Genomic DNA, 9,714 nt, shown 5'->3' with positions numbered 1-9,714 from the left:
AGGGGGAGGTGGGCAGGGGGAGGTGGGCAGGGGGAGGTGGGCAGGGGCAGGAGCTGCTGCTGCTGCCAGCGCCTCTGGGCGAGGAGAGAGCATCCAGTCCCACTGCTGCTCCCACTGCATCCCCCTGACCAAGCGGGCTTCCACCCCAACCTGGAATTTCTCTTATTTAAAGGACAACCTTGCTGTCATGAACTTGCATTAGGAGCACCGCTACGCTGGGAAATCCATGGTGGACATACATCCCTCATCCTTATGGGGTGCTTATGGGAACCAGTGCTGATAGGTTCAGCATCTCCCCACACTCAGGCAACAAAACAGCCCTACGCCGAGGCAGACATCCTGCATCCCATTGGGAAAACTCCTTTTGGTGTGACTCCTATGTGAACTGCTCGGTTTCCATTCCTAGCTAAAAGCTTCTAACTCAGGGAAGAGAAAAACACCAAGGAAAAAAAAAAAAGCCCAACGCACTCAGACACCAATCATTTTTAAAGTGGAGTTTCTGTTTTTTGTGGATTTGTCACTGCTGCAGCATGTTTTATTTTCAGGTTTGCAGAGGAACTGGTCAGCAGATTTCTTGAAGTTGCTGGGGAGCACAGTGAAGGGGACAAGAAAAGTGTTCCAAGTGAGATGGGCTGGCTTCTGGCCAAGGAGCTGCTGCTCACCCAGAGGGAGCAGGGAGTCCAGATGCTGTAGCTGTGGTTTATGTGCAGGAGCTGCACCACAGGGAGTTATCCAGACAGTACAGAGTAAATAAGGATTCTACCCGCATCTGAAGTCACTGAAATTACTTCTCCAACCCCTTACCTCTTATGCAGGAAGCACAGTCTCAGCTTACCATGAAGCACTATGTGTTCCTCCCAGGGTCAACGCAGCTTCTGCACAGAACAATGCAGGACTCTGCTCTGTTGAAATGGGCCTGTCGTGGTGGCATGTATGAGAATTGCTTTTTCATGGCTTGGCGTGGTGGCCCACGCCTTTTGTGGCAGCTTTTTAGAATTGGAAGACCTCCAGAAGGTAAGTTTCTCACCCACGACTGAGCTGTTCCACTCACCCTTCCTCCCCATTGCTATGAGGGAGGCAGCAAGCAGAGAGCAAAGGGATGCAGTCCCAGCTCCCAGCAGAAAACCCTGAGCCCAGATCCTGCAGCTCCCATGCCATCAGTTCTGCCACACCTTGGCTCCTTCCTTGGTGAGATGAAGCGCTTGGCAGCTGGAGACAGCAGTGCTCATTCCTCAGCCAGATGGCATTACAAGGTCAGGCTGGACGGGGCTCCAAGCACCTGATGGAGCTGTAGGTGTCCCTGTTCATTGCAGGAGTGTGGGACCAGATGGCCTTTAAAGGTCCCTTCCAACTCCAACAACTGTCACACAAAGAACATTCACCAACTCTTTAGTGCCGAAAAGCCAAACTCCAGGTAGGAGGGGATTACATTAGAATGAACAACCAAAAAAAGCCTATTTTAAAATCAGTCTTTGTTTTTAAACGATCCCACTAATAGGAAATCCATTTGTCTATTTCACCAGTATTTTTTTTTTCTGGGAGATCCCTATTTATCTGATTTATTAGAAATGCTCCACTGGGACACGACGCATTTTACTAATAAACCTAGAGGTTAGCACTATTGTTTTCAGTACAGCTGACCCTTGGATTTGCTGTAAAACCAGAATCATTAGAAATGCTCCATTGGTTATATTGGAGCATTTCTAATGAATCAGAGGGTCAGCTCTATTGAAATAATGTAAGATATCGAGATTCATGGGGAAAACTGCATTGAAATGCATGGAGCGTTTCTAATAAATCCAGATTTTAGTGGAGTTCAACTCTGAATCCATTAATACGTTATGAAAAAATAGTTACTGAGCATGCACCGTAAGCACTGCTTCCTGTGTTAATCACTCATTTATTTTAAAATGCATTGTAAAGACAACAAAAGGCACCAGCAAAAGTTTGTTGTTTAAGTTGCACCACTTCCTCTACTCACACAGGAGCAGAGATCCACCACTACAACCAGTATGACAGCCCCAGCACCTCACCACGTGCTCCAGTAAGGAGAGCAGTATCAATCCCTAGGAAAAACATCCTAGGCGTCAGCAACAAGAGTATATCATTGCTCAAGGACTGCAAAAAGGAAGGTGCAGGTGCTTATCTGGGTATCTTAATGCCAATTATATATGGCAGCTGAAGGCAGTTAATGACCATAAGAAGCAGCGGTTCGTGGGTAAATCCCCCCCTTGAAGCACATAGCCTCTACCAGCACAGAGGGATTCCTTCTTGAGGGAAATGAGCTGGTTTGATGGAAGGTGCTCAGCTGTATTTAGTTTGTCCAGCTTACGGCAGAGCCTGAGTCTGGTGGTTGGACAAGATCTTGCTGGTGTCAGAAAGGGGCACCTTCACCAAGCAGCAGCCTCCGTGCCAGCTGTGGGTGGGAAGCACCTGTCCCCAGGTGAGCACCCAGGTGCTTTTGTAGTTTATAGATGCAATTAATTATTGGCAGAAAGAAATCAGTCAGCTTTCCTCTGCAGGTTAGGTTTCTTAAATTCCAGTGACAAGGTGAGCAATAGAGTAAGGTTGATGCAACTATCAAGCTGAGTTGGCTTTTTTTTTTTTCTTAACCACTTTTACTGTACACTACTAGCTGGAGCCTGGCAGGCTTTTAAGTTTCCATCCAACAGCTGTAGTCTCCTTATAGTGCATCCTAAAGATGGGTTGGCTTTGGTTTAATGTAATGGCAGGCTTTGTTCTTGCTAAATTATGTCTTCAGGGAGATGATATCTTCAACAACAAAATAACAATAAAAAATTAATTCTCTCTTCAGGATTTGTCTATTCAACACTGTCAGCTTGTTACCTCCTTGAAAACAGGTCTGTAGTAATAAAAATTAGTTATTAATAGCAGCATGAGATGGGCTATGAGACCCAAAACAAACAAAGAAACAGGAGGTTGTTTTAATTTATCATTTCTCAACATAACAAGAAGAAGCAAACGTGGGTGGATTTATTGTAAGGGCAGGGGTGGGTCAGTGCTTCTCCTGTGCTTTGAAGCCCTTCTTCAGAGCAGAGCTGAAGCAGTCTTGTCAGGTTTGCACATGAACCCCATGTGAGAGTTGCTGTGTTGTTTTCACGATGCTGATGCCCACCTCTCACTTTCTGAAGGCAGTGCTTTATTTTACCTCTTATCTTCTAGAATGCTGCTACTGAAGTGCCTGTAGTGCTGCCTGTCCCAGCCCGGGGGAGAGCTGGACCAGTGGCCCCCAGCCTGCCCTGCTCTCAGGTAATGCATCCGGAAAAGCTCTGAAAAGACAGGCAAAGGCAATGGTTGTACTTATGGGCTCACCTAACAGGCCTTGGGAGGGTGGCATGAGGTTCACCTCCACGATGCTGCAGCTGAAGTTGCTGAATTGGTCATGGTAGAAGTGAATAGGCCAACATCTTGTCAGCCTGGTGCTGATGGTCTGAAGGCACAGGGTGAGGAAGCATCTGGAGGTTTGGACTTGGCTGTTCTGTAATCTATGGAGCTCTCTGCTCCTGGCCTCAGCTTCAAAACAACTGAAAGGCATCCTAAGAAGCTTCATTCTCATTCAAGGGCAGATCACTGAAAACCAGCAAACCAGTTTTGGGTGAAGTAGATATGCTGTGTAAAACTTGAGACTCCCATTACAGCGCGTTCACTGCCAAGGGTTTGCTGCTGTAGCCATATCAGGATGTGCAACCTGAGTGCTGCCAGCTTTACAGCACACCTTAGGTGTGTTCCAGAATAGTTTGCTTAAAATTAAGCACAGGAAGACAATACATCCATCACATCCCCTTTACAAGGCTGTTCAAGGAACTAGGCTTGTGTGTGTCGTAGCGTTTTATAGCAGCGGCCTTGCAATAGGTCCCAGTGCTTTCAGCAGATAGCAGAGGAGCTGGCTTGCCTCGGAGATGCAGAGAGGTTCTGTTTATTTTATGAATGCATACAAACCTTGTATCTGCAGTTTGTCGGGTTATGGTGCTGTTCTTGCAGCTGCTTTGTATCTATATACACACATATAGATAAAAATGTATATAAAAAGTATATTAATAGAATTCTGTCTCAACAGATTTAATTCTTAAATACTGCATATACTTGTTTAATCTCTCATTTTGGAAGTAGGAAAGGTTAGATTATAACATCAGGTTAGCTCTCTTTGAAGCAGGTAATAATTAAGTTGATTCACTGTTGCAATTACTGTCAAATCCCCCTTAATTACCACGGATTTTATAGCAGCTTCATTATACGTCTGCTGTAATGCATTGTGGCCCTAAGGAGAAGTGTTGCAGGAAATTCTGCATAGCATGTATAATTCTCACCTGCAGTTAAAGCTTCCAGTGAAAGCCTCTGCACTAAATTTATCTTTTTTTGACGTTTTTCCCCCTATTATTTAAAGCAGTTGAACTGCAGTAACACCACTAAAATCTACACCGAACTTAGGAAGTGGAAATGGATCTCTTCACGGGTGTGGGGAATAAAAATGGAGAGATGACACAATTAGTGGTGAATTCTTCTTAGGGAAACGGCTCTACAGAAATGAGGAACACTTCTGCAATGGGGGCATGCTCTGCCCTGCAGGCTTTGTAGCTCCGAGCAGCCTCTCCTCTCTCGCTATGGATGGAAGCATTTGCCAGGTCAGTCTGCAGTGCAGCAGTGTTTTCATCCATTGTTTGTCTCCTATTTTGTAAACTGGATCACACAAGTGTAAGGCACATGCACAACAAACAGCTTCGATGGGTTTTATTTCATCGGCAGGCTGAATATGCTGTTACAGAATATAGTCAAAATAGTCAGTGAAGACAGCAATTTGGGCAGTGGTAATGCCTGTTTCACTCTCAGGCACACAGAATCACAGAATGACCAAGGTTGGAAGGGACCTCAAGGATGATGAATCTCCAACCCATCGCCACACGCAGGGCCACCAACCTCCGCATTTCACAGCAGCCCAGGCTGCCCAGGGCCCCATCCAACCTGGCCTTGAACACCTCCAGGGATGGACGGGGCATCACAGCCTCTCTGGGCAGCTGTTCCAGCACCTCAACACTCTCATAGCAAAGAACTTCTTGACATCCAACCTCAATCTTCCATCCCTCAACTTAAACCCATTTCCCCTTGTCCTGCTCTTATCTACCCTTTCAAAGAGTTGACTCCCCTCCTGTTTGTAGGCTCCCTTTAGGTACTGAAGGCTGCACTGAGGTCACCCCACAGCCTTCTTTTCTCCATGCTGAACAAGCCCAGCTCCCTCAGCCTGTCTTCATACGGGAGGTGCTGCAGCCCTCTGCTCATCTTTGTGGCTCCTCTGGACCCCCTCCAACAGCTCCCTGTCTTTCTTATACTGGGGTTCCACACCTGGACACAGTACTCCAGAACACAGTACTCCACACAAGAACTATTAAAACAGTTCTTCAGAACCGACCTTCAGGTAATGGGGGTAACAACACAGCCTGGTGGAGCTGCTGCAGTGCCCTTCGTGTGCCACTGTTGTTTCCGCTGGAAAAATCTTTACAAATCTGAGCCTGCAAACTGAGCAACAGCTCAGAACAGAAAACTGAGCCAAGCGTCCCATGGATTCTCTTGTAACAAAGGAATTTACTCCGTGGCATACATTAGATACAGAAGGGGCTTCAGTGTCACTGACACTATTGGCAGCTGTGTTAACAGTTGAGGAGCTGGCTTTGTACGGCAGTACAGTTATTAAATTTCTCCAGAGACCATGACTCATTAATCAAATATTCATACATCTCTGTAAATACACTCTGAACAGAGAATACCCTCAGAGCTGAGCATCCCAGCACAAGTGCTCTTTCATGTAGCGCTGACAAAATCCTGAGAACATGCGGTCATGTTTTGCATTTCTAATGCTGTATGTACTCCTTAGTGCCCTGAATCCTAAAAACAGAACACAAATGATCTTACTGATTGCAAGTGTTACACAGTCACAATTAAAATTGCTTCACTATTGCTTCATACCATCTTTTTTAAAGTGAAGACAGTGGATTGATTCTTCTATTCTTTGTTTACCATCAGACAAGCAACTTTTTCCCATACGGATGGAGAAACCCGAGGCCATGCTCCTATTAATACAAGAATTTGTATTAGCATGAAAACAACAAACCACTGCTTGATCTGGGAAGGCCAAAGCACTTGATATATTTGCAAAGACGTGAGCTTGTTGTATTTAACAAGCGCTGTTCTCAGTGTTTCCTCCTGCCACAGAACAGCACATCTTCTCACCTGCGCTGGGGAGGCCCAATACAGCTGAGGGTTTGGCCTCCGTCAGGTTGGGATGGTGGTTCATAGAATCTCTGTGATCTGCTGAGTTTCTTCTCCGTGAACCTCTAAAAAAATTCAGTTTTCTCTCTGAACTCCCCATCCTAATGCCTTTGTACCGGGTTTTGGTTATTGCATCTGCATTTTCTCACCAATAGCATGAAGTGTTTCGCTAAATTCAGGCTTGATTGTAGAGGAACATCAATACAGAAGAGACAACGCTTCCTTTTCTACTTCCTCTTCCCATAAATAAATACCTCCACAGCTCCTGCCACATCAGTTTCAGTGCATTTTAGTTCTCTTTAACAGGAATTGACACTCAGGCTTTAGAAAAACAATTCTCTTATGCTTAATTAGGGCACTGACTGAGATGGGGTGGCAACAGCCTGTCCCACCTCTTCCATATAGGCCTAAATCTGAGCCCCTTGCTCCACATTAAAGCTCTGGGTATCTGTTACCACTGAGGACAGCACGGGGCTGCAGTTACCATCCCTGCTGCCTCTTCTCCACCTGATCCCAGCATCCCCATCCCGGGCATCACGTGCGCTCCCACTGCCCTGGGTGACCTCATCCTCTGACCCACAAACCGCTGCGTGAGGATAAATACCCAAAACGTTGACTTTTAATACTGTTCCCTTGGGACATGGGGATTCACCGGCAGGATCAGAGTGTAAGGAAGGAGTAGATGGGAAATAATTATGAGTGAGTGCTGAAGGGAGAGTGCTCAAAGCCTTGGCTTTGAAACGTGCCTGCACACCCACTACAGCTAGGCAAAAACAGCTCACATTTATTTGTGCATCTTCTTGCATAAATAAAGCCCTGCTGACTTGCTTTGATGGCATTTACGACCACATTTATTCATAAACATTAGAGTGAGCAAGTTTTTATTTGCAGGAGCATTCATAGAAAACAGAAGCGTTGTGAATTCTGGTGTGAATAAATACCAGAGAGCTCTCACATGAGAAGGGCTTCTGCAGTCATTAAGTAAAGCTCCTTTTACTATGCGCACCGTGGAATCAAACAATTACAGCTGCCCGTGAACTGCTTACAAACAGGGAAGGGAACTGTTTAGAAAGCTCAGTTAGCCTCAATTAGGCAGCAGAAATCGTCTCCTGAAGATAAGCAGTCATGTGGTCGAGTGATGATTGCTCAGGGCTCCATCCCACCTCACTCCAACGTCTCTTTACATCTTTTTGGCAGCGGATGAAAATGTTTCACGAGCAGAAAGCAGGGTGGGCTGTTCGTATTCATTTGTGGGATTATTGACCTTTCATAACTCACGGTTGCCTTTCATGCCATCATTTGGTTTAAGAGATTGTCAATATCTCCAGGAATAAATCAGCTCTCCAGAGTGAGTCCGTTTTCTTACTGTAATTAATGGCAAATAGGAGATCCATCTCTGCATCCTCAAACACGTGGCGCTGTCACTGACTGACTCACCTGCTTCCACTGCCAGCATTTCGTGGCTGGGATGGGGACAAAAACCAACCCACCGAAGGGAAGAAGTATGTAAGCCCAAGGCACTGCCTAGGCGATGGTCCTGAGTGGCTTTTGAGACGTTCTGGAAGTTGGTCTGCAATCCTCCAGGCTGCTTTGTGTAGAGATGAGTTCTCACTAGCTAGTGGTCTGTGCAGTCCGGTGCCACCAAGCAGGGGTTCGTGGAGTCCTCTAAGGAAAAAGGCCACTGCTGGGTGTGGGTAACTAATGCTCCTTTGGTTTGTGTTTGAAGGCAGCAGCAGCAACAGTGATGACACAAATTAATTGCACGGTTTTCAGGAGGTAATGCAGACGAGGTGAAGAGAATTACTATGCAATTAACATAGTTTCCAATTAAAGTCCCCTGTAGTTACTGAAAAACATTAATTTCTAGTAACATGGTAATTTAACTTGTGTCACCACTGTACATGGATCTCCAGCACCAGGGCAACAAGTGGGCTTCTCAGTGCTGGAGCCTTGCATGAGAAACAGGAAAAACAATCTGAAAATAGCTGTCAGTTTTTAATAGCTGCTTGTGGTCAGCTGCTCACAAAACACCATTGTGGTGAGGAGAAGGGCTTGGTAACAGATCGAGGAACCATAGTGAACAATGGCAGCCCTCAGCCTGAAAGGACTATTTGAATAAACTCTGCGTGTTTCCAACACTACGTTTCTTTATGAACACGTTGCAAGAAGGCTGAGACAAACGGAACTTTTTCTCCCCTTTAAGTTTGCCGTCGGGATGGCAGACTGACATTTTTCCTCCTAACAAGTGCACTGTAGCTCTTATTTCCGTGTGGCCATTCCCAGCACAAAACCTCCGACCCAAAGGCCTGGAGCAGCCGCTCCTTTCTGCTTGGTGCGAGGTCAGAGCCAGCCCAGTGGGCAGCTGCACGCAGCCAGGGCAGCTCGGGAGGCAGATTTGTCCCTTAGCTCCAGCTGGCTCCTGGTGTAGGCCTGCAGGAACTTGAGCCATGCTCTGCACGTACCTGCAATGTAGAAACCAGCAATGCCACACTCAGGAGCAAATCCACTGCACGGCTCTGCCTTTTCTTAGTTTCATGCAGCTGAGTACCGCTCCCAACTTCATTACTATTGCAGGCTCCTGATCTTTACAGTCTCTAAAGCTTATTACATTTTATTATTATGACTACAACAACAGAAGTTGTAAATGGAAAAGGCATTATTGATTCAGCTAATCCACTGCATGCAGGATTGCTCTTTGCTGCGTGTGTCGGCCTTTGGGCCAGTTTGGTTGGCAGCAGCCCAGCATCGGCCCTCCAACACTTCTTGCACTGTGAAAGCACGATGCAACTGCACACCTGATTCCTGCCTGCTGTCACCCAAAGGATCCAGGGGACAGTTGTGCATTCTTTGCTGAAGCTCCATGAATCTGAGCCTCACTAATCAGGAGTCTCCTATTTTCCAGTTCCCAGTGACATACCCAATTCTCCTCATTTTGACATCTAAATTCCATAAATACGTCGTTTACTCCCTCTTCTGGGCTATTAATGAAAAATATTAAGTAAGATCCAAGCCAAACATCCTCACATACATGCAGCATGTAAAAATATTATGCCAATTATCGCTGTGATTTAACCGTGCAGAGGTTACTAATTTAGACAAACGATGTGTGCCTTTGTTTTCTGTTTCTGAAAACGATGAAACCACCAATAATCTCATTTTGGCTTCTTGGAATATTAACTCAATTAGCACCTGAAAACGCACGCTCCAGCCCTGACACGTGCACACACCCGAGCTGGCTCTGCCTGAAGCCCAACTATTCGTCATTTCTTTCTCATAAAAGGCAAAAAGGTGCTTTAATGAATACATGTGCTGCTTATTTGGAGAGACAACATTTGTGCCTTCTGTGCCTGAATGGCACTTAGCATGGGTTAACATTTGGTTTACAACGCAACAATAAAATTTGTCTTTATTGCAAATAAACACAGTATTCAC

Source organism: Lagopus leucura, unplaced genomic scaffold (genome assembly GCF_019238085.1).
Source record: "Lagopus leucura isolate 7727_CA_CO unplaced genomic scaffold, USGS_WTPT01 Super-Scaffold_100009, whole genome shotgun sequence".
NCBI classification, from domain to species: Eukaryota; Metazoa; Chordata; class Aves; order Galliformes; family Phasianidae; genus Lagopus; species Lagopus leucura.
The sequence above is the reverse complement of the archived record's forward strand: the minus strand, read 5'-3'. Positions refer to the sequence as shown.